The sequence below is a fragment of the Zosterops lateralis genome (assembly GCF_965231275.1).
Source record: "Zosterops lateralis genome assembly, chromosome: W".
Taxonomy (NCBI): Eukaryota; Metazoa; Chordata; class Aves; order Passeriformes; family Zosteropidae; genus Zosterops; species Zosterops lateralis.
In genome coordinates this window covers 2,745,411-2,769,929 of record NC_139801.1, presented here as the reverse complement: position 1 = coordinate 2,769,929, position 24,519 = coordinate 2,745,411, and the positions used below count along the sequence as shown (strand labels likewise).

Here is a 24,519-nt window from a genome sequence, read left to right as displayed (position 1 = left end):
CTGTTGGAGTGCAAGCCCCCTAGGGTTCCCCATGGGGAGAGAAGGATACAGGGGTTGAATTAAAGCCTTCAGAGAAACTAAAATATATTAAGCCATGTAAATATGAAGTAGAAGTTTAGACTTTAGTTTTAAGCAAATAGACTCTAAGTGCCTTAAGAATCAGTCAGCTAGCACAAGATCCCAGAGCCCTAAGGCCTGGTAGCTCAGCTTTAGACATAACAAAAACGTTTTAGAACATCACTCACAGTACTAGATAGAGTAGGTACAATTTTTACATGAATAAGATAGAAGCTTTTACATTAATAGATATGCTATATGATAGAGCCTTTTACATTAATAGATATGCTACATGTGTAGATTTTTGTGTAAGGTCTGATACCAATTTTCGTAGTTTTTTGTAGTTTTACATACTTTCAAAATTAGGTTTAGATTGCTGTGGAGAGAATGTTTTAGAATTGTGTTCTTAGTTGCTTGGATAGCCTATAGATAAGGATATGAATATGCATTTATGGTTTATGGATAAAAATCTCCTGGTTTCGGGGGCAATGGCATCGATCCATGGATTCTTCTATGATCGATCCATCCTCCTGCCATCTACAACAAGAGAGAATGGGGCTCTGCCAGGGAGCTATGGCCAGGAAGCCATTGCCAGGACTTTGTGAGGTATTGCTGCTTGGAGGCTGCTGCTGCTATTGCTTGGGGGGTGTTGCTGCTGCTATTGCTTGGGGAGTGTTGCTGCTGCTGCTGCTGCTGACTCTGCTGCTGTCACGGCAGAAGCCTTTGCTGCTGTGGCCGCTGCTGTGGCCACTGCTGCAGAGAACTCTGCTTGAAATGGGACTCTGGGCCAGGAATCTGCCTTTTCCTTGTGGCTGAGACCCCTTGTCAAATCTGTCTTCCCGCCGTGGCTGGGATTTCTTGTCAATATGTTATTGCCCCCGAGGCTGAAACTCTCTGTTAACCTGCTTCTATGCCCCACTGGGACTTTAAGTATTGTAACTTTTAGTAAGACTGCATGCTTAGAACTCTTGCCTTCAAGACTGATGCATTTATATAATAAACACCTTTGTAATAACCAGAAAATGCTCTTGGCCTTTTAAGACCCTATACCCATGAACAGCTCGACACCACCCCATCCCCCTCCAGCAGCTGCCAGACTGAGGAAGGGAGGGAAAGCGCAACCACATGAGAAATCCTAGTTCCAGCCCCAGCATGGTCTGAGTCTACCACCTTCGGCCATTTCCTGGGAAGAACCAGTATGCCCTCTGCAGACCTGGGAGAATGTTAACTCTTTCCTTACACAGATGAAACTTGCAAAACACTGTTGCAATGTGCATTTTGGGTTTTCTAAAGTTCTGTATGGTTTTTGCTATTAAGTTTCTGTAAATGGTTTATCTCTACCAATCCCCCTTTCCCAAATCCCTGTTGTTTCCCTTTATAATAAGCCTCTCCCAGTTCTTTGTAATCCTTCCCTGATAAGACCCATTGACACACCCTAGTGCTTGAGTACTCTGGCAGAAGCTAGGTGACTCAGCCAGGCTTCAGCTTTCCCCACTCCCCTTTTGCCCCAAAATGGCCATGCCAATGCCCCCTGTTCCTAAGTCACTCCCCTTCATTTCTGAAGGTAACGCCCCCTGTACTTAAGGGCAGGTAAGCCTCAGAATTGTCACTTGTGCCTGGGCCACAGCCTGAATAAAACCTTCCTGGTCACCAAGTGTAAGTCCGCTCCTTCTTCCAGCCTGGAACACGTCTCTGTCTGGGGTCTGGACCTACAGGAACAACTCGTTTATATGGTTATCTGAAGACCAGGGCTGGCCGGAGATCAGCTCAGAAGAAACCATAAAACACTAACCTTTCTCTGAGTGAAAGGACAGCCAGAAAGTGAAACATATAAAAAGACACTATAAAAATATCAGTCAGTTAAGAAGAGTGACTTCTTAGATAAAGAAATGGGAAAATGCATTGATTTTAAGCTAAAAGTTTTGTTCCTGTTATAATTTTTAAAACAAAGAAAGGTGAAAAGTGTGGGATGAGTGTACACCCCCCCATAAGTCTTAGGTGCTCTCATGTTCTTTTGTTTTTCTAAGTAGAAGATTGTCAATAGAAAGACAATTTATCCACCACTCTATTTGAACTCCAAGACAAACATTTAGGAGACATCAGAGGCAGAAAGATGTGTTTTAAATGAAATGGTTTAAAGTTGAATTCTTTACTGTTTTCTAGTGTTAAGTTGTAACTTCTAAGCAATTAACCTGTGACATGCTAGCCTAAAAGATTGTGATATTAGTGAATTTTGCCTGACAGCTCCTAGACGTGAATGCTGCAGCTCCAATGATACATGAGGCACATCGCTAGCTAGAGGAACTGAGTTTATCAAATTGAGTAAAAAGCCTCATTCAAATTAAATTCATCCTGTCTTTGTCATCCTACCTTCAAGGTGCCTGCAAGAAGGATAGCAAAGAACACTTTTAATTATAACTGAAAGGGTGATTTGTTGTAGCTAATCTATTAGCTAGACAAGATAAATCTGGTCATAACAAATCCAATTCAGTTGGCCTGGCTTGTTCTGGAGGCAGGTCCCTGGGTGAACAATAGAACTCATACAGAGACATGGCCTATCGTTACGATTTGGGATGGCTCAAATAACAATACATAAAAGCTCCGGTTTCTCCAGAGGGCATTATAGAAAAAGTTTATTGAGAGGCACATCCTTTTATACAGTGTTTTGGTACAATGAATATTATTGGTCATTTGGAACAACACCTCTTGACCATTTTTTACAAGTAAACAACAAGTTAGAAAAAGCAGGACCTGCTAACGATCTTTCACCTTCCAAGGATTGTTTTGATTCCTCCTTACGATTTCCCAGGCCAGAGTGGGAGACAGCCTCAAGCTACTGCCTGAAACCTAAAAATCTATTTTTTGACCGCTGTCAGTTCCCACACTGGCCAATCAGTCAGTCCAGAGAGCAGACATATCACTAGTCAAGGAGCTGGGCAGGGCTAACACTCAGACCAATCAGTGTCTAGAACTGGGAGTTTTGAACTCCCTATATAAGGGAATTCTGAACAATAAAACGGTGCTGTTTGTCTCATGATCAAGAGGACTCGAGTCATGATTTCTGTCTCCCTACCTATGACCTGTTCGCATAACAAAATCCTAATGCATGAGGTTAAGACAAGAAAAATTTACTAGAAACAGCAATGAGATAAGAAACTAACAGTAATAACAATAATATTAATAACAGAGTGTACAAGATAGGTGAATGTTTCATACATGAGTGCTCACCATGCAGAACCCGATGCTTCCCTGAACTTCCCTGACCACACGTTCCATCAATGGCCTCACCAGAAGGGCCCATCCCCCTCCATCCCATTCATTTGGGAAGTGATATAGAATAATCTCAGGGTCCTGGCCATGCCCCTCCTAGCTACTGCAAAAATTAACCCTGTTCTGGCTGCAACCAGGACACAACTGATCTCCTTTTTTCTTATTCCATTGCAAATTGTAAACTCAACCATTTAATGATCACTGAGGCCAAGCAACCTACCTACCATCACATGCTCCATGAGTCTTTTATTCAAAAATGACAAGTCTAAGGGCATCTTTTCTAGTTGGCTCACTGAGTATCTGTGGCAAGAAGTTATCTCTTACAAACTTCAAGAATTTCTAACATATGCTCAGTGTGATATTCCCAGTTTATGTCTGGGAAGTGAAAATCTCCCATAAGGACCAGGGATACTGATTCAGAGATTTCTCCTAATTGCCTATGGAAAAACTCATCAGTATTTACATCATGGCTGGATGACAGATAAGACACCCACTTCAACATCTGCTTTTGTTTTCCATACCCTTAATTCTCACCCAGAGGTTCTCAACCACATTATCACTAACTGTAAGGGCTGTACAGTCAAACCTCTTCCTTAAACATAGTGCAACACCTCGACCTCGCCTGCCCTGCCTATCCTTCCTAAACAGCCCTTAGCCTTCTGTTGAAAGGAAAGGGTTAAAATCAGAATACTTGGCAAGGAGGATGATAGATTCATTTAAAGTGCCCTTGTAGCTGGGGAGGCTAAGAATATCTGTGGGAATGGTGCCAAACACCTGGCATCCTAACCAAGATTAGAATAAAAGAATGTTAGCCCTAAAGGCCCTACTAATTTGTGTTTGCCGAAGTCTCGGGTTTTTGTTTCTTTCCCGACCCGAGATTTCAAGGCTGGTGGTTCAAGTGTGTGTTTTTTTCTGTCTCTGTTCTCTCTCTGGGCTCTCTCTGTGACCTCTGAAGGCTTTTGGTCTGGCGTGGCGCAAGAATGAAGGGAGTCTCAAGGCCTTGGTTTTCTTGGTTTCTCGCGTTGTTTATTAAATCTTATCTTACAAATTCTTTGTGTGTCCAGCTGAGATGTTCACAGCAGCTCGGACACAATGTGACTCCCCTCATGATGGGAGGTCGCTCTTCCTTTATTCAGATAACTACGTACTTATTATTTACCATTTCATACCAATGCCTGGTAACTATACTAGAAGGGTCATTTCTACTTTGACCCAATCCACTGAAACTACTTTGTGCCCACATCACTGCAGAATATGGGTGGCAAGGGAGAAGAAGAAGAACTCAGGGTTCCACCCTAATTCCACCATCTTGTCCCCTTGCATCTACATTCTAAAAATCCCAAAACTACAAAATCTTCCACATGGTGATAACTACACTACTATCTATTACACATTTGTGACTTGCAATTCTTCTCTGTGTTAGAAGTTTTTCTCATTGACCAAAATCAAAGACTGTGTCTTCCTGGGCTCTGTGCCAGGCAAAACCCCCCTGCACAGAGCCCAGACCCTCTTTCTCGGGTCCCAGGCCTCTCTACCAAGGTCTGTGACCTTCCAGGGTGCCCAGAGGGATGCACTGGACTCCGACACTGAAGGATGGTGTGGAATCTCATTTCTTGGTGGCAAACCACAGTATGAGCATGTGACATTGTGATTGAAAACAATCAAGCATGGAATGCTTGAGACAAGTTTTGTGTGTTACAAAATTAGCAAGAAGCCCTAGGGACCAATGACAAGTTGATTGTTTATCTGTAATGAGATTAAATAAAAGGGAGCTTTCCTGGGAAAGAAAAATTACAGACAAGACAAGGAGAAAAACAATACCTGCCAAGTCCAACACTATTACACTGTCTCAGTGTATTATTTCCATTGCCAATACACCTATTTTTATACTGATATTTTCCTTTGCATTTTAACTTGCCACCAACAAATATCCATGTGGGAAACTTCACATATTTACTTCTGCTTAGCCTCTGTTTTGAGAAGTGGAAATTCTGTACTGATAATTTAAAAGCTATCAGAAACTTAAGAGGCATCTCTCTCAAACAAGCTTGAGCCTCCTGCTGGGAGAGAGATCAAAAAGCTCAGAGGTCATAAAAGCACAGCATTGTGATAAACTGCAAATGTGCCAGGCCCTTTGATATGTTGAGGCTGGGAATGGGTCTGGTCGATTTTTGCCCCTGCTAAGATTGGACTAAGCTTACCAGCATATGTCCCCACATGCTTTTGGAATCCTCCAGCCAGCAAGGTGATGGAATAAATCTACTCTTTGCACTTCAGCTGTGGGTTGTAGCTTCCTTTGATGCCTTGAGTTTTAGCTTTCACATTTTTTAGATTCTGTACTGCCTTAATGTGTAACTCTGAACTTCCTATAAAGTGTTAGCAAGTTCTCTTCACAGTGTAGTTAGACAAAACAATCTTTTTCCATCTTGAGAAACAAGGACAACCATTATAGCCTCAGGCCCAAAAAGCATAAACAACGGCAAATTGAAGAGAGCAAACCAGGAGGATGGGATTTCATAACCTGAAGCTGTAATTGTATAATTAACCCAAATATGTAAATGGACCAAAACTTATAAATGTATGAAAACTTGTGACCAGTTGTCCATCTTGCATCCATCGTGGGTCCATCTTGGGCAGAGCCCCAGCCAGGCTCTTGTACTCCCTAAGGTGTATCCTTTTAGGGCTTTTTAATAAATACCTACTTTATTCCTTTAACTCTGTCTAGCCTCTGTTCTAGGTCAGCCTCTCTAGGCATCACCTTGGTTACTTGTATCTATCAATTCACACACCCTGCATCCCAGCACTCCGATTGTGGGACTCATTCCACCAAGTCTCACTAAGACCTAAAGTATCATAGCTTTGGGAGCTGATCAATACTTCCAATTCATCCTGTTTGTTTCTTATACTACTTGCATTGGTAAACAAGCATTTCAGATATGTTCCTGAGCCCTCCATGCTCCCAGGACCAGTGTAAATGTTCCCACTAGCATTGCCTCACTCATTGATGCCATCAATCTCCCTCTCACACTCTTGAATACTCCTCAGTCTGCCCACCTCCTTCTGCAACTCAGCCACCAAGCAGAGCAGTTCATCAATCTGGTCACACCTCTCATAGGCTTGCTTGCTATCACTTTCTACCTCTAGGAATATCCCTACACACATCCCACAGCTGGAAACTTGTGTGGTCACATGCTTGAAGAGCAGCTCTCTCAGTGGACTGCATTGGTCCTACCAGGTGCAAGAAGTAGAGGACACAGTTTTTTTGTCAAGCAGTCACTATGTTGCCCCCTATTGTACACCTATCCACTGGGAAAAAACATATATTACTCTGTTGCAATCAGCTGGGCTGATTGTTTTTGCCTGTTAAAATCTCCCGTGCTGCTGGATGCAGGCTCCACCCCTTGCTGTCTCTTTCAATCAGTGGGGTCCAGAGTCAGTTGCTAGAGGAAGCCCCCTGTTCATACAAGCCTTTCCTTGCCCCCATGTATCCCTTATGCATCCCAAAACCGCTTGCTGCTGCTGCTGCTGGTTTTCCTCACACTACTCCTGTGTCTGTTGCAATCAGTTTTGTCTGCATCTTTGTTCTTTTATACTTTGATCTGGCAAATAGCTTAAACATCTGCTTAACCTTCAAGACATTTAAAGTTCATATTACCATGCAATTAACTTTGAGATAAATGTCTTTGCATTCAGGATGTTTTTCATTAAAAATTTAAAATGAGGCATGAGCCTCAGTCATGCGTTGCTGGAGTCTGACAGTGTGGATGGGGACTGCATTATGAACAGACACAACAGCCTGCACAGAAGAAATGTTAGTACATTTAGTGCAAACTGGGGGCCTTATAGCCAGAGTAAAATATAAGACACAATTACAAAGTAGTTTTTGCACAGTATGAAAGGAAAAGCTGGGTTCTGTTTTCATTACTGATCTTGCACAGGGCAGATTTGTTTTATACTGCTGTTGTGGTCATATTTCTAAACTCATTACATAAAGAGATCTTCAAATGTTTTCTTTGGATCAATACCAAAAACATAGTGTTGGGTTGATAAAAAGCACAGGTGTGGTAAAGGAGTGCTTCAAATACTAAATAGTCCAGATGCATTGATCCGAGGTGTCTACTTTGCTTTTAGTTATGGTGGATATGCATGACTCCCTGTGCTGGTTTTGGATGGGGTGGAGTTAATTTTCTTCATAGTAGCTGATATGGCGCTATGTTTTGGATTTGTGCTTGAAACGTTGATAACACAGGAATGTTTTAGCTATTTCTGAGCAGGGCTTACACAAAGCTAAGGCATTTTATGCTTCTTCCCCCACCCCACCAGAAAGTAGGCTGGGGGTGCACAGTAAGTTGGAAGGGTGATATCTTCAAGCAGAATTATGTTCCTTCCTTTGATCACTGTTGCAGATGGAAGATGATGGTATCATTCTCACCAGTGATGGTATTTGTCTTCCCAAGTCACTGTTATGCATGATGAAGCCTTGCTCTCTTAGAGATGGCTGACCACCTACCCATTGATGGGAAGCAGTGAATGAATTCCTTGTTTTACTTTGCTTGTATTTCTGGCTTTTGCCTACTTATTAAACTGTCTTTATCTCAACTGTAGTGGGTTGACGCTGGCTCAAAGCCTCTCTATCATTCCCCTCCACAGCTGGACAAGGGAGAGAAAATTTAACAAAGCATTCATGAGTTAATGACTGGGAGAGATCACACACTGAATGCCATCACAGGCAAAATAGGCTCAAATTAGAGTTATTAATTGAATTTATTACTGATAAAATCAGAGCAGGATAATGAGAAGTAAAGTAAGACCTTCAAAACACCTTCCGCCACCCCTCCCTCCTTCCCTGCTCTACCTCCTCCCCCAGCAGCACAGGGAGACAGGGAACCTGTGGTTTCTCTGGCTGCTCAGGGAGAGGAGTCCTTCCCCTGCTGCACAATGAGGTCCCTTCCACAGGAGGTAGTTCTCCATGAACTTCTCCTGCATGAATACATTCCATGGGCAACTGTCCGGGGTTGTAGTGTAGGATGTACACAAAGCATTTATTCTATCACCATCTTCATGAACTGTTGAAACCAGGTGGGACAGTGTTCTCAGTGTTCTTCCCAGGCCCCCTTCCTTTGGGCTATCTTCTGCTAATGGCCCATCAATGCCTTGCCGCATGACTCATAGGTAACTCCCTCCAGGAGTTATCTCTGTTTAATGGGCCATCAAGGACCCACTTCACAACTCATCATCCCATTGTGAGATGCTCTGCCCAGGGGGAGGGACCACGCATTCTCACTTGGATATAATCTGGGATTTGGGACAGAAAAAGTAGCCTTTACCCACTGGATTCCCAGAGGACCAGAGCTACCAGACCTTTCTACAGGATCACTGCTTCAGGAAGACCACCTAATCTGGACTGCTTCCACCACCCTGCTCAGGTTGTATTCTGACTCTGTCAGTGGTCCTTTGTATTACTGCATTTATTTTATTTTACTTTACTTTTTTCCCCTTCTCTTCTTATTAAATTGTATTTCTGACTTGGAGCCTCTCACTCGTTTTGCTTTCAAACCACGACAGCAACAGTTCTTTCCACACTGCTACAAGGTGGGTCACTCTTACATGGGGTACAGTCCTTTAAGGACAGACTACTCCAGCATGGGCTTCTCTCTCCACAGGTCTCCCATGGGTTCACAGCCTCCTCCAGGCATCCACCTGCTCCAGCATGGGCACCTCCCCCATGTGCTGCAGGTGGATCTCTGCATCTCCATGGATCTCCATGGGCTGCACGTGCTTCACCATGGTCTTCACAATGGGCTGCAGGGGAATTTCAGCTCCAGTGCCTGGAGCACCTCCTCCTCCTTCTCCACTGACCTTGGTGTCTGCAGAGTTGTTCCTCACATATTCTCACTCCACTCTTCTCTGGCTGCCATTACAACTGCACAGTAACATTTTTCTTCTTCTTTAATGTTATCACAGAGGTGTTACCACCCCTTCCTATTGATCCAGCCTTAGCCAGCAGCACATCGGTCTTTGGAGCCACTAGGGATTGGCTCTGCTGGACGAGGAGGAAGCTTACAGCAGCTTCTCACAGAAGCTACCCCTATAGCTGCCACCTCTGCCTCACTCCAAAACTTGTCCATGCAAACCCAATACATTAACTCACAGGTCTTCTCACTTTTACTCTTTCAATTCTCTCCCCTATCCTACCTGGGGGAAGTGAGTGAGAAGCTGTATGCTGCTTATTTGCCAGCTGAAGTTGAACCGCAACACTCCCTCATTAATGTGAAGTCATAAACACTTTAGGGGACAGATACATATATTTCGTTATGTTTGACAAAGCTGCGATTTCGGTTAGGAATTTGCCAAGTATGAATCAAGAAATATTAAATGCAAAAAGGAAAAAAATGTTTTAAAGTCTTGGATTTTTTAAAAGCTATTCACCATTGACCTCTTGCTCTGTCAGCCTTCATAAATGTTCAGCTTCAGTGGGAGCAGCATTTTATGAATGAAATGGCATTTTTTTTCTTTGTACTTCCACCCATCATGTATTATTACTTCTAGTACACTACTACTATGCAGCTATAGCAATTCTAAATTGAAGACTTCATATATCCTTAACAGTTGTTTTCTGTCATTACATTTTAGATTTTATGTTTCTGGACTTCTTTGCCAGAAGTCTGTCAAATTCACAGTGAAATAAAAAGTAATAAAAAGCCATATAGGCCCACTGTGATTTCATCTGATTCTCCTGACAAATTTGGTCCAGTTTCCTGCTTGTACCAGCTTCCATTTGGGGTGTTACAGGTGGATTTCTCTTGCTCTTATGCGTATCTAAGGAGTAGTTCGGGCAGGCGAGGCAAACCAGCACAGAAGCTGCTCATGACTTTTCTCCTTTCCCTGTTGCCAAATAGGCCTTTGGGGTGAAGCAGTGGAGAGGCATCTCATTGCAGTTAAGCATCTGGCCAATCATTTACTTATGTGTTACTCCTGCATTTTGAGGGGTAACAAGTTGCGACGTGGGTGTGGACTCTCACAGAGGACAGCAGGCAGCAGCAAGGTTAAACATGGAAGGTTTTTTATTATCTGACTTCAATAACTTATATACATTTTGTACAGAGGGCCAAGATTGGCCCAAGGAGGTTACAACCTCCTGACTTGATTGGTCACTCTTACTTTCAATTAAGTTCTCCTCTCAGAGAACAACTATGCAAAACATACAGATGAGTTCTGAGAATACAATATTGTTTATGTGAAGCAGCATGGGAAAGCTGCTGCAAAGTTTCAAACACTCGAAAGCAAGAAAATCAGAGGTGACACTTATGTAATCTCTTTCCCCTTGTGAGGTCTTTGAAAGATGATTTTGTGTCGCAAAGTGGGGTGTCCCCATGACCCCAATCCCGGTTCGGCTGGGCTGCACGTGGCTAATAAATGAGATGGGTACAATGGATAGCTCAGAGGTATAATTTAATACATCAGACCACAGGCAGTATCCAAAGACAAGGGGGCATGGTTAACCTGACATTTTATAGGATTTTACCTGGGCAGTTGTCCAATCTTGGTTAAAGAGCAGGGGCTTGACCTTATAAGTCTAAGGTCTTGAACCAACAGGGCTTACTCAATTAGCATCTTCCTAGCATCCCACCTCCCAGGGTCTCAGATTTATTCCTCCACGTAGGGAACCTGGGCTAACCTTTGATCTGTCCCAGCTAATTTGGCTTCCACAATGTTGCTATTACCCAACTGTGTCAAAACTTGAGGAAACAAGCACTAATGGGCTCCTTCAATCTGCTTCACAAGACATTGGCTACAATGAACCATGCTTGAAATGATTCTATATCAACAAACGCAGCATGAGGAACAAACGAGGAGCTTGAGACTTTGGCCCAGTCACAGAGATTTGACATCATTGGCATAAGTGAAACCTGGTGGGATGGGTCCTGCGACTAGGGTGCCCAGTTGGACTGTTACAGGCTCTTCAGGAGGGATTGGCAGGGCAAAAGAGGCAGAGGGGTGGTGTCACCCCTGCATTTCTTGCTTTCAAGTGTTTGAGTCTTTGCAGCAGCTTCTCACGCTGCTTCATGTAAACAATATTGTATTCTTAGAATTTATCTGTATGTTTTGCATTCTTGTTCTCTGAGAGAGAACTTGACTGATGGTCATATTGACCAATGGAGTCAGGAGGTTGTAACCTCCTTGAGCCAATCTTGGCCCTCTGTACAAAATGTATATAAGCTATTGGAGTCAGATAATAAAGAGCCTTCCATGTTTCACCCTGCTGCTGCCTGCTGTCCTCTGTGAGGGTCCACACCACGTCGCAACGTGTTGCCCCTCTAAGGGCAGGGGTAACATTTGGTTACCCCTGACGTGTGAGAACGGGGCCTCCCATCACATTTGGTGACCCCGAACGTGTCAGAACGGGGCCCCCTGTAACAAATGGTGACTCCGAGCGTGTGAACGGGCCCCTGACGTGGGAGAACAGGTCACATCAGGTGACCTCCGACTGCGAGAGAGACTGCACGTCGGTGGACCTGTCTGCTCAGTGAGAGACTGAAGCTGCTCTGTCTGAGGTATAATGGTAAGAGATAATGATCTCTAAACCCTCCTCAGATGTGGAAACCCTCATGGTGGACCTTTGCCTTGAGGTCCTCCGGAGAGAAGAAGTCTCCTTTCCTGGAGATGCTCTCCAGAAATTGTTCTATTATGCTAGAACTCATGGGGTTTTTTGCAGCTTTCAAAAAGTTTTTTCTACAGCAGAGTGGAAGTCTTTGGGCGACTATCTGCTCCAGGTTTTCTTTGCAGATCGCAGTGTGAAGTTATTGGAACTCATAATGACCTGGAACAGGCTGGAGAAGGTTTTGCCTAAATTGCAGCCTTCCACCTCTGAGGATGGCTCCAGCCTCATCGGGCTGAGTGCCAGGGAAGATGGTGGAGTCATTCCTCCTGTCCCTGCTCCGCAGAGGCAGGCAGGACAGCCGACTCCCCTTCCTTGGAAACACAGCAGCTTGGGAGAAGACCTGCCTGCACTCCGCACAGCTGCTGAGGTGGGCATGGGGTCTTCCGCAGAGCAGACCCCTTCCCCACCCACGCCGCATCAGCAATGGAGTGTGGGAGAAGGCGGGGCTTCTGAAAGCCCCGCGGGACTGGAGAGATCAGCGCTCCCGAGTCCCATGCCGAAAAAGCGGTGGCAGAGGCAAAAGATCGCCTCCCCCACTCCCGCTCCCCGTGCTTTCCTGGCCTTGGAAACGCCGAGAGCGCTCTTGGATCGGGGGGGCGGGGTGGTTTTCGTGGATTGCCCGCACTGTGGAATGTCGGTAAGATATTCCTTGCAGCAGGACGGCGCAAGGCTGTGCCGTCCCGGGGCGCTGGGTGGGGCAGCCTCGGACCCCCGCAGCGGGGTCTTGCAGGGAACGCGCAGTTCCGTGCAGTTTGGCGACAAGCCAAGTGCCCTGCCGAAGCGGGGGTGGGGGCCTGCCCAGCCCCCGCGGGGCGGAGCGGCCCCCAGGAGTGACAGGGCCAGCCCGGGGTGGTCAATGCAGCCTGCCCAGCCCCCATGGGGGGGGCGTGGCCCCGCAGGGGCCAGTCCCGCTCGTGAGAAAGGGTGGGGCTGCCCCGCGCCGAGCAGCAGCGAAGCCGGCCGGCATCGGAGCCCCCATAGCCGCGGGTCCGCTTGGGAATGCAAGGCCGGGACAGCCTCCCAGCCCCCTTCCACCCTGTGCCGATCGGGGCACTCCCCCTGCGCCTGTGGGGGCAGCGCTTGGCAAGCGGGACATGCCTCCTGCAGTGCTGCAATTCCCCCCCGCGCCGAGCAGGAGCAGCGTGGCGGAGGCAGCTGCAGGCTCTGCGCTGTTCGTTTTAAAGGGACAGCGTGGCCACAAGCGGGTGTTCCTCCGCTGCAGAGGATCCCGGGGTGCCAGATCCCCCTCAGTCTCAGATGATGTCCCAACCAAGGCTGATGCTGTGGGTGGCCGTGGGTCAGCACGGCACCCCCTGCAGAGCAGGGATGGATTCCCCAGCTCTGCAGGTGCGGTGAGAAAAGCTCTCACCTCTGTCTCCGTGGAGCACACGGGACAGGATTTAGAGGTCGATGATGCCTCATCTAATGCTCAGGCCAGCAAGACTAATGCTCAGGCCAACAAGAAACAAAGAAAGAGAGTGCAAAAAGGAGGAATCACTCCCTTGTTTCTTTGTGGAAGGTGTGGACGGCCGAATCACATGGTTTAGTGCCACACACACCTCTCCCTGGCAGAGTCCCTGAAGGGACCAGAGTTGTTTAATTTGTGTTTGAGTTTCTGTTCACAGGACAAAGAGTTGGTGGTGAGAAGGCAGTTGCTCTGAAGTCCCTGAGCTGCCTTGATTTCACTGGACTGTACTCTGATGAGAGACTGTCCTGGAACAATTTGGAACGGACATTGCAAGTTTTTCCTTTGCTGCTTGACAGCTGGAATGGACTGTCTTTCAAGATCCATTCATCGCCCTTCGTGACTTGGTTTGGGAGCTGTTGGACCAGGATCATCTGGAAATTTCAACCTGTCCTGGAATGTTCCTGTGTTCTGCATCAAAACAGAACTCTGGGGACTGGAGGTTTTTATAACACCAAAAAAAGCCAATCCTCAATTGTGAATCTGAAGGATTGTTTTCTGTGATTAATTTGTATCCTGCAGGTATCACTGGCTGATGAATGTCCAATCCCTTGCACGTTCTGGAATGGGTCATTTTTGCCCCATCTGCCACAAGGTGGCAAAATATTGTTTGAAAAAATAAACAAACAATCAAAAAAATATTCTTTTTTGTTTGAGCTAATTATTGCTCGATTTCAGCTGCAAAAATGGCAATCAATCATTTTTGTATGAGCTCATTGCTCGATTGATAAATGCAGACAACAATGCTTGCGAATTTGATGGGTGCAGATTTTTGTAAAATTCCTACTCTCAGTATTATGGGAGGAATTTGATTGGAGCTTTGCAAGCAGTGTTTTTCTGCCAAATGCTCTGGAGCCATGAGCTGTTGCAAGTGGCAAAAATACTTTGGATTTTTTTTGCGGCCCAAAAATATTCCAAATTTAGTGCAAGGACTCACTGTCTTTACAGACGATTTGGGAGGACAAGGTAGGCCAGTATTGCTTGGAAGGATGGTTTTGAGGGGCAAGTTTTGGAAGCCCCTGAGGATGGGCAGCCCATTTGGTTGTATTGGGGATGCTGTCATGGCATTTCCACAGTTTTCCCAGAAACCTTTTCATTTAGTCACGGATTTAATTTCTGTGGTCGACATGGCACACAGATGGGTTGTTCAATTTAAAGGGAGTCAGCAATGTTGTTTGTTCCATTTGCTGAAGAACCTTTTGTTGTGCCACAGAGGCCTGGTTCTTCAAAACAAAAACGAGGAACGCAGGGTGAAACCCCGCAAATTTAATTGGCAAAGGCTTTGCATGCCATGGAGCACCTTACAGGTGCCACAGAATTTCACTAACCCTGCAATGTGAAAAGCAAGAAACCGTGACCGAATGAAGGTCAACAGTGGAGGAACCACTGAGAGATCACTCTGATGTCGATGACACGGGTGATCACTGTGATGGTCCTCCCATGGGAACAGAAATTGAATATGTTCATTTCTTTTTTCCTTTTTTCTTTTTTTAAAGGTAAAAGGGTGAGATGTCACCCCTGCATTTCTTGCTTTCAAGTGTTTGAGTCTTTGCAGCAGCTTCTCACGCTGCTTCATGTAAACAATATTGTATTCTTAGAATTTATCTGTATGTTTTGCATTCTTGTCCTCTGAGAGAGAACTTGACTGATGGTCATATTGACCAATGGAGTCAGGAGGTTGTAACCTCCTTGAGCCAATCTTGGCCCTCTGTACAAAATGTATATAAGTTATTGGAGTCAGATAATAAAGAGCCTTCCATGTTTCACCCTGCTGCTGCCTGCTGTCCTCTGTGAGGGTCCACACCACGTCGCAACGTGTTGCCCCTCTAAGGGCAGGGGTAACAGGGTGGTACTGTGTGCAATAGAAGGGTTAGAATACATGAAGCTCACAGCTGGCAGTGGTGCAGTTGGATAAGAATCAAGGGGCAAAGAAATAATGCAGATGTCATAGTGAGTGTCTATTATAGACCTCCTAGCCAGGATGATGAGGATGACAATTAATTATTCTTTGAGGAACTAAGGGATGCTTCTGTCATAGTCAAGATGGCTGCTGCACTCAAAGTGCTTCAATGAAAACTTCAGGGGGCTTCAAGTATCACCACCTTGTTATCTAGAAGTCTTTCATACCTTCTCTATGTATCACTCCTATGGGCAGCTCCACACAACTCTGGCTCTTTCTCTCTTGCATCTCTCTTCCTCCTTCAGTTGTGGCTCGCTGCTTCCTGTCCCTAGCATGGCCGCCTAATCCTGTCTGTCCCTTGTACAGTGGCTTACCCTATCTGTCCCTCACATGACTTCCTGTCCCTTCATCCTCACACCACAACCAGCAGACTCCAACTGACTCTCTACCAACTAACTCACTCTTTTATCACACCCATAGCTGTGAGGGCAAGGCTGTTCCCACTGTTTGGTAATTAACACAGCTGCAATATATTGGAGGCAGGATTGCTTTTAGCACTATGTCTTTCCACATGCTTCCAAGTCAACTCCCTTTGTCTTTATGGGGGACTTCAACTTGCTAGATATTAACTGGGAGTATCACAAAGCTGGTACAACCCACACCAGAAAATTCCTAAACAACCTGGCTCACAACTTTATGGAACAGGTCCTAAGGGAGCCAACCTGGAAAAATGCCCTCCTTGATCTACTGCTTTTCAACAGAGTGGATCTCATGAGCGAAGTGGAGATTGGTGGCCATCTTGGCCACAGTGACCGTGAAGTGATTGAGTTTAAAATCTCTGTTTACAGGAGGAAAAGTACCAGCAAAACCTCAACTCTGGACATGAGGAGAGCAGATTTCAGACTGCTCAGGGAACTAGTGAGTAAGGTCGCCATGGGAAATATTTTTTTCAGGTGCTGGGGTCCATCAGTGCTGGTCACTTTTTAAACCTCACCTCCTAAGGGTAAAGGAGCAGGCAATTCCTAAATGTCAGAAGTCAAGCAGGCAGGGCAGAAGGCTGGCTTGGCTGAACAGGAATCTTCTCTTAGAAATAAGACAAAAAAGGGAGGTGCATGCCCAGTGGAAACAAGGTCAAGAGACTTGGGAAAAATAGAAATATTGCTTGCCACGGTAGGGAGAAAATTCATGTGGGCATGGCTCAACTGGAGTTGAAGCTGGCCAGAACTGTGGGGGACAGTAAAAAAGTAAAAAGTGTTTTTTTCAAATATGTTAATGGCAATACACAGTGTAAAAATAACATGAGCCTGTTACAGGATGAGGATGGTCACCTCAAAAAAAGGGACAGAGACAAGGCAGAGATGTTTAATGCATTCTTTGCCTCTGTCTTCAACATGGATGAAAGACCAAGGGGGGCTCAGTGCCCTGAGCTGGAGGACCATGACGATGAGAATGGTCAACTCCTAGTCGACCTGGAAATTGTGTGGGATCTGCTGCTCCAGCTGGATCCCTACAAATCTATGAGGGCTGATGGGATTCATCTATCAATCCTGAAGGAACTGGCTGATGTAATCACAAAACCTCTCTCAATGATTTTTGAGCAGTCTTAGGAATCCAGAGAAGTCCCAGCTGACTGGAAATTGGTGAACGTTGTCCTGATTTTCAAGAAAGGCAAGACACAGGACCCTGGAAAGTACAGGCCTGTTAGTCTCACTTCAGTGCCTATTTAACTTATGGAGAAGATTATTCTGGGAGATATTGAAAAACACCTGAAGGACAACACAGTCATTGGTCACAGCCAGCACGGCTTCATGAGAGGAAAGTTCTGCTTATCAAACCTTTTATGACAATGCAATCCACCTAGTTGATCAAGGGAAGCCAGTTGATGTAATCTTTTTGGATTTAAGTAAAACTTTTGATATGTCCAGCCCCCAGCTGGATAAACACATCATGCAGTGGGTGAGCAAGTGGCTCATGGGTGGGGTGCAAAGGGTTACAGTAAATGGGGTGACATCAGACTGGTAGCCTGTCACTAGTGGGGTTCCATGGGGCACTGCTATGGGTCCTTTGCTACGCTGTAGCCCCACACCCTCTGCCCTGCCAGGACTTCCTGCAGTTCCAGCTACCATCACGGAGCTTCTGATACATCTCATCCACCAGCCCGGGATTTCTGCTCATTTTCGTGCCGTTCTAGCTTGGTGCTCCTCAGAGTCCTGCAGGGGCACTGGGATCAGACTGCCCCAGGGTTTTATGAAGCAAAGCCTCTCCTCCACCCCTTCCCATCTCGGCTGAGAAGGACGTCATGAGGTTCCTGGTTATGTTTTGTTGTTAATGCCATAGTTATTGTTGTTTGTTTGCCTTGTTATACATACCAGTAAAGAAATGTTATTCCTACCCCTCATATCCTTGCCTGAGAGCTCTCTTAATTTCAAAATTATTATCATTTGGAGGGAGGGGGTTTACATTCTCCATTCCAAGGAGGGCTTTTGCCTTCCCTAGAAGACACCTGTCCTTCAACCTAAGACAGAGTGGGACCCCATGGTCTCACAGGGGAAGGACTGCTCTCCCAGAGCAGTGGAAGAAAAGCTTGGTGATGAACTGATGCAAAAAAACCCCCCATGTCCTGTCTCCCTGCACTGTTGGTGGGAAGGAGGGAGGGGCTGGGGGGGGGGGGGGGGGAAGGTGTTTTAAGGGCTTATTTTACTTCTCATTATACTCCTCTGATTCTGTTAGTAATAAATTCACTTTGCAACCTTAAGCTGAGCCTGTTTTGCCCTTGAAGTGTTTATCCTGGTCCTTATCTCAACTCATGAACCCTTCGTTAATTTTTTTCTCTCCTCTACCCAGCTGTGGCAAAGGAGGGTGAGCAAGCAACTCTCGTAGGTGCCTGGCGCTGGGCCAGTGTCAAACCACAACAGAGGGGATTGTCCCACTCTGCTCTGCTCTGCTGCAGTCTCACCTTGAATACTGTGTGCAGTTTTGGGCACCACAATATAAGACATTAAGCTATTAGAGAGCATCCAGAAGTGGGCAATGAATATGGTGAAGGGCCTTGAGGGGCAGCCTTAGGAGGAGCGGTTGAGGTCTCTTGGTCTGTTCAGCTTGGAGAAGAAGAGACTGAGGGGAGACCCGATCACACTCTACAACTTCCTCATGAAGGGAAGAGAAGGGGCAGACACTGATCTCTTTTCTGTGGTGCTCAGTGACAGAACCCAAGGGAATGACCTGAAGTTGTGTCAGGGGAGGTTTAGGTTGGATATTAGAAAAAGTTTCTTCACCCAGAGGATGGTTGGGCACTGGAACAGGCACCCCAGGGAGGTGGTCACAGCATCAAGCCTGACAGAGTTCAAGAAGTATTTGGACAATACTCTCAGGCACATGGTGTGACTCTTGGAGAGGATCCTGTGCACAGCCAGTAGTTGGACTCAATGATCCTTGTGGGTCTCTTCCAACTCAGCATATTCTGTGATTCTGTTAAATGGCCCCCTTTTGCCACATCCTATTTATGTCCTCAAGGGCACCCTTGTGTGAGCAATGTCATTGACATAACTGAGTGAAATAGGATTGGCCACTGCAGCAATTATTTTCCGTTCTGTGTCCTCCTTTCCTGTTCTCATATTACCTGGAATCCCATGAGCACACCAACTTGTTATTCCCTTTACACTCTGGGCTCACTGCAGGACGTGTCTACCTTCAGCTTCAAGGTCAGTTTAACTAACTCCATTGCTTATCTTAGTTGAGGTAACTCAAATGTTGGCATTTTGAATGCAAGGCTTAGTAAGAATTAATTGAAAGCACCACAGGATGTGGTGTAATTTTGTTATAATTTATTGATTTGCATAACTACTTAGTGCAGAAAAACGTGTCAGCCCACTGTGAAGCTGTTTCAAATGCCAACCCTTATACAACAATTTAAATAAGGGGAAAGAAGTTCCTTTACAGAGTTTCAGAGAAATCATCTTTATTTTGGGAAGTTGTTGGAGAGTTTATAATTGTCAGCACTGTTGGGATAAGGTTTTCATATATAGGTAAAATAGTGATTGACTGATTCAAAAAGGCAAGCACTACCAACACCTTTCACTGGCTTCAGCTAGAGAAGTTTGGGTTCTAAATCTCACCGGGTCAAATTTAATGGACTAGATCTTTATCTGGTAGAAATCAAAAAGAATGTTGTGACTGAAGAGTAGTTGTGCGACCTATTAAGAGTCACAGTCTTTTCCTTCTCTCCTCCTTTCATAGCAAGGAATTTTGAACTATTTAGTTTATTCTCTTTAAAAAGGGGCTTTGATTTTTATACCAGTTCACTTACCTCTGGAATTACGAGGAGAAAAGAAAACAGAATTTTAGTTTATTTTTCCTAGACACATTCCATGCTATGATTAAGACATACTTAGCATGATGTCTGCACTCATTTATGCACTATGGAGATTTTTATATTAAACAGAGATCAGTCAGAAAGGATCATATCTTTCTCAGGCTGAGCTATGAGAAACTGAAAAAAAAACCCCTCCAATATTTTTTATGAGATTTAATGTTTTAATTTATATCTTATCCTCTGACCTTGTAGAGTGATATAGTAGACCAAGAGCAATGTAAACTGTTTTTTAGGCATCTAAAAATGATATACCAGGCATTTAGTCACTTATGACATTTCTTGCAGATGTTTCTAAGATGCCCACAACTGCTGTAGAAGGGCAGAGAAAAATTTGCACTGGGTTCTGTGGATCAAGATAAGGATGACTCAAAGGAATTATTTCTCAAATATAAAAGACCAGTATCTTTTGTAACTCATTTCTCCACCACATGTAAAGTTCTGCTCAGTACCATATCACCATTAGACAGCTAAATAGTTTAAAATTTGCAGATATGTTGTTTATGTCTCTGTGTGAACTTTAGCCATGACTGCTAATCCTCTAAAATGTCACTCAGGATCACATGGTGTGGTACTTAATATATCCATGACATGATTCAAATATTTAAACTAGTTCTATTTCTAGAAATGTCACAAGCCAGTCTGTAACCCTTGTACCTTCTTTCCATCCTTGGCTAAAGAACATATGCAGTCTAGTATAAAATAAAGAATAATCAACATTTATGTTCAACTACATGAATATTCACCTACAAAAACAGACCTGACAACTTTCTTTTTAAAATAAGTTCAAGAAAGTAACGGGTTAATTGCAAAAAAGTTTGTTTATATTAAAAGTAGTAGTTCTGTAAGTTCCTTAAAGGGTAGTTGTTTGTGTATTTATGATGATTCAGTCTCTGAAATGGATGGAATGGTTTCACCTCTGTGCAGATCACAGGATCACTGTGTGCAATATGACACTGCTGAAATAGTTTGAACAAGGTTGTAAACATGAATCAAATGTCCTGAAGCTCAGTTGGTTAAAGCATGGTGCTAATAACACCAAGGTCATGGGTTTGATCCCTGTATGGGCTATTCCCTTAAGAGTCAAACTTGATGATCCTTGTGGGTCCCTTCCAACTCAGAATATTTTGAATAGCAAAGGGAGTTTTGGTTCAATAGAATTTTTATAAGTTATTAATATAAAAAAGGCATCTTTTTAGTCTTGGTAAGGGACCTAATCTATAAAAGATGTTTTTCTTTTGAAGCCTATATTGGCCTTTAACAAATTCTGTAATCTAGATGTATTGTGAAGAGGGAAAAGTGGTTTAATGCCCTAAAAGAGACATAATTTTTTTTCCCCATCCTGTGATTCAGCAGCTCCACCTTAAATGATATTTGGAATCCTTTGGTCCATTTATCAGCTAGTCCCACAATTTCTGCAGTGACATTCACTCAAACTTGGGGCTGGCTTTTGTCTCTGAATGTTATGTATGGTAGGTTTTATACATTTAAATAGAATTTTAAAACATAATACACTCCTGACAGAACATTAATGTTCTAAAGGCTGGTTACAGGTAGCTGAGCAAATCCTGGGGAGAGTAAAAAGGCTATGACCTCCACGATTTCAGATTGCTTTTGCTTATTCACTCGAAGTCATAGATTACTGAATATTACTCTAGGAAAGGCAATTCCAATTTGGCTCTGAATTTGCTTACCCTTTATAGTGCTGATGTGGTGGGAGATCAGTAATAATTGTGTTCAGCTATGAAGAAAATTTGGTTTTTACAGACAATGCTATATGTTGTATGGCTTAGTGACTTTAAGTCAACATAGCATTTAATCTCCTCATAATTAATCACTTCACACATTAAATGACCACTCTATTAATTTTATCCACAAGATGACTTTTAAGGAATTAATCAAAATTGTTCACCATAGCAGTAAACCTGCTGCATGGAAAATACATAGCAGCTGTTACTGAGCCAATTGTTCTGTGTTTCTTCACTTCCGTAGAACAATATTTCTGCTTTCTTCAAGTTATAATACAAGTACAAATGTCCTTTGAAATAAAACTATAAAGGACTTATTACCAGTGACAAATTCCACTCTCAGAACTATTGAGCTGTACTTGAGCCAAAGGAATGCATAGTCCTGGAGGGATACAAAGATATATTAACTAGTTATCATGAGGCAAATCCAGTAGCCAAATTGTGGGCAGAATGACATAATAAAGGCAAAATGTAAAAGGCTAGTTGTCCAAGCATTTTGTAAAGCTGTAAGTTAGATTCAAATCCCAGGAGTCATCAAAATGTCTTGCATCACATTTGGCTAACATGAGAATAATCCCTCCATCTGACCTATAGGAAAACCACCTGATGCTGAATACCAGCTGATACATGTATATCTTATCCTCCACATTCAGCAATTAATAGATACACAATTGTGGGTACTGCTGAAGGTTGTATCTGCCATCTGCAATGGAAAGAAAAACAGAAATATTATAGGCCCTGGGTGACAACAGAGCACAACTGTGTGGGGTATGGGACAATCACCCCAGGCAGTGGTAAGGAGAAGCAGAATATCTGATGACTTGATTAAGACCATCACATTATGACCAGTATACGTTGCAAGCCACTTGCATTGGATAGTTGGCGAGCCAAACCCAACAGCGATGCCATGTGCAGTAAACACAGATGTACCCTCCCAGTTGCAGCATAGACTGGTATAGCAGTGCACAAAGTACATTTTTTTTGAATCTCTGTGACCTGCTATAGTATTTGAGAAGCTCCTGCTTCTTTCTAGCTGGGATTCCCTTTCTGCTATTCTTCTCATCAGCCTGCAATACCATTGATGATGTCTTAATCTTTGGATCTGAGTAAGTGTTCCAATTTATATTTCTACACTATGAAACACCAGTTCTCATTTATTTACTCTGGACTGTTGTGTTTTCTGATGTGCTAAGTTTTGATTATCTGTATATAGGATATATACAGTGCTCTAGATTCAACAGTCTTACACTGAAACAGTTAATTTTAGATAATTTCCCTGAATATTTCTAATACAGTGTGCAAAATAGGTTAGGAGCTGAAATCCCTGACATCATCCAATTAATAAAGAAAGAAGCTGTGTGTAATGCTTTGGAAAAACACTTATTACTATGGGAGTATCCTCTGAGTGACACATGATTGTGGTCTCTTGCTACAAATCCTAAACATGCCCTTCAAATATATAAAACAAAATTACTGAACTTTATACTTAGTTAAGATGCAGTTCAGTCCTATATGTTTCCAAAATAAAGTGCAAACGTATGTAGCTTGTGGTGCATTGAAAGAACTAATTTCTACAGATTGATGCAGTTATAAACCAATTAGCAGAGTGATGGGTTAACCCTGGCCAGCAGCTAAGCACCACACAGCGGCTCATTCACTTTCCCAGGCCACCGGGACAGGGGAAGAAATAGGAAGAGGAAAATGAGAAAATTCATGGGTTGAGATAAAGATAGTTTAATAAGCAAAGGAAAGAGGAAGAAAACAAAATGAGTGATGCAAAGGCAATCACTCACCACCTTTCACAAGTAGACCGATGCCCAGCTAGTCTCCAAGCAATGACTACCTCCCAAATCTCTCCTCCCATCAGTTTTTGTTACTGAGCATGGTATTGTATGGCACAGAATATCCCTTTGGTCAGTCTGAGTCAGCTGTCCAGGTTGTGTCCTTGCCCACTCCCAGCCTACTCACTGCAGAGAGCAGAGTTGGAAAAAAGAGAAAGTCCTGATACTATGCAAGCACTTCTCAGCAATAGGTAAAACACTAGTGTGTTATCAACATTGTTTTAGCTACAAATCTAAGTCACAGAACCATATCAGCTGCTATGAAGAAAGTTAACTTAACTGTGGGCCTGAGAGATTTTAGCCTGCTAGCAGCTGATAACTTTTTCCCAAGGAAAAATTTCTCAAGAAAGTTTCTTCTCAAAACAATCTTGGCAAACAACTATCCTTTTTCAAAGCAATCTTTCTGCAGGTGGTGTCTTGTTGTTTCTCTAGTTAACCAATGGAATTAGAGAGGTGTCATTCCTATTCACCAATCATGTTAAGTCTGTATCGGAACACCTTATAGAAGGTAGTAAGAATTAGACAATAAAGCCTTCTTTTTCTATGCTCTTTGCCTTCTGAAATATTTGGAGTCTTTCTTTCATGTCCTACAGTGACAAACTTGACTCCAGACAAATCCAGTACAACCTCTATACATTATTCCATACCATTTATGTCATGCTTGGGTCCCTCACTATCCAATACATCCTCAATCACCACTTCCCCTTCCTGTGTCTTGCTATACACACAGATATCATTCCCTTAGTCTATGAGCCTCCCCTGTAAAATGTCCATAAAATGTCCATTGAGTTCACTTAGTCTGTGATTCAGGCTCCATTCATTATGCTGGTAACTCAGGACAAGAGAGATTTCGCATTGTGTTGAGTTATTGGAATGCTAAACCCAGCTCAGATTGGGTTACTGCTGTACTTGCTTGGTTTCTTGCAAGGCTCATTCTCTGTTGGTTCAGGTAATTCCTGCTGTTGTACTTTCTGTAATATACAACTCAAATAATGGGTTATTTTCCTCTAGGGTTAAATCTCCTTGGGGTGCACAAGAGATTTCCCCACCATCTCACGTTACCCAGAAATTATATCTGGGTCCTTGACCGAAAGCAATCCCCTGAATGGATTTGCCCATGATATTTTTCCCAGCCAGTTCCCTACATGTACTACAGGGACCTTATATCCTTCTACAGCACATAGGAGTTTTGTTTGGGCAGGGCCAG

The 24,519-nt window shown here is 43.9% G+C and overlaps 1 protein-coding gene across 4 annotated transcripts in view; it reads left to right on the top strand.

Moving 5' to 3' along the window:
- The first annotated feature begins 18,954 nt into the window (after window positions 1-18,954).
- The window catches only part of LOC310922131 (creatine kinase S-type, mitochondrial), a 39,306-nt gene continuing 33,741 nt past the window's right edge, over window positions 18,955-24,519 (top strand). Inside the window, exons 1-2 of one of the 4 annotated variants that reach the window (XM_083882529.1) lie at window positions 19,038-19,055; window positions 22,505-22,577. The gene's annotated coding sequence lies outside the window, so the exon portion shown is untranslated. Of the gene's footprint in view, window positions 19,056-22,504; window positions 22,578-24,519 lie in introns of all 4 variants that reach the window. The other 3 variants (XM_083882526.1, XM_083882527.1, XM_083882528.1) reach the window with 3 other exon arrangements.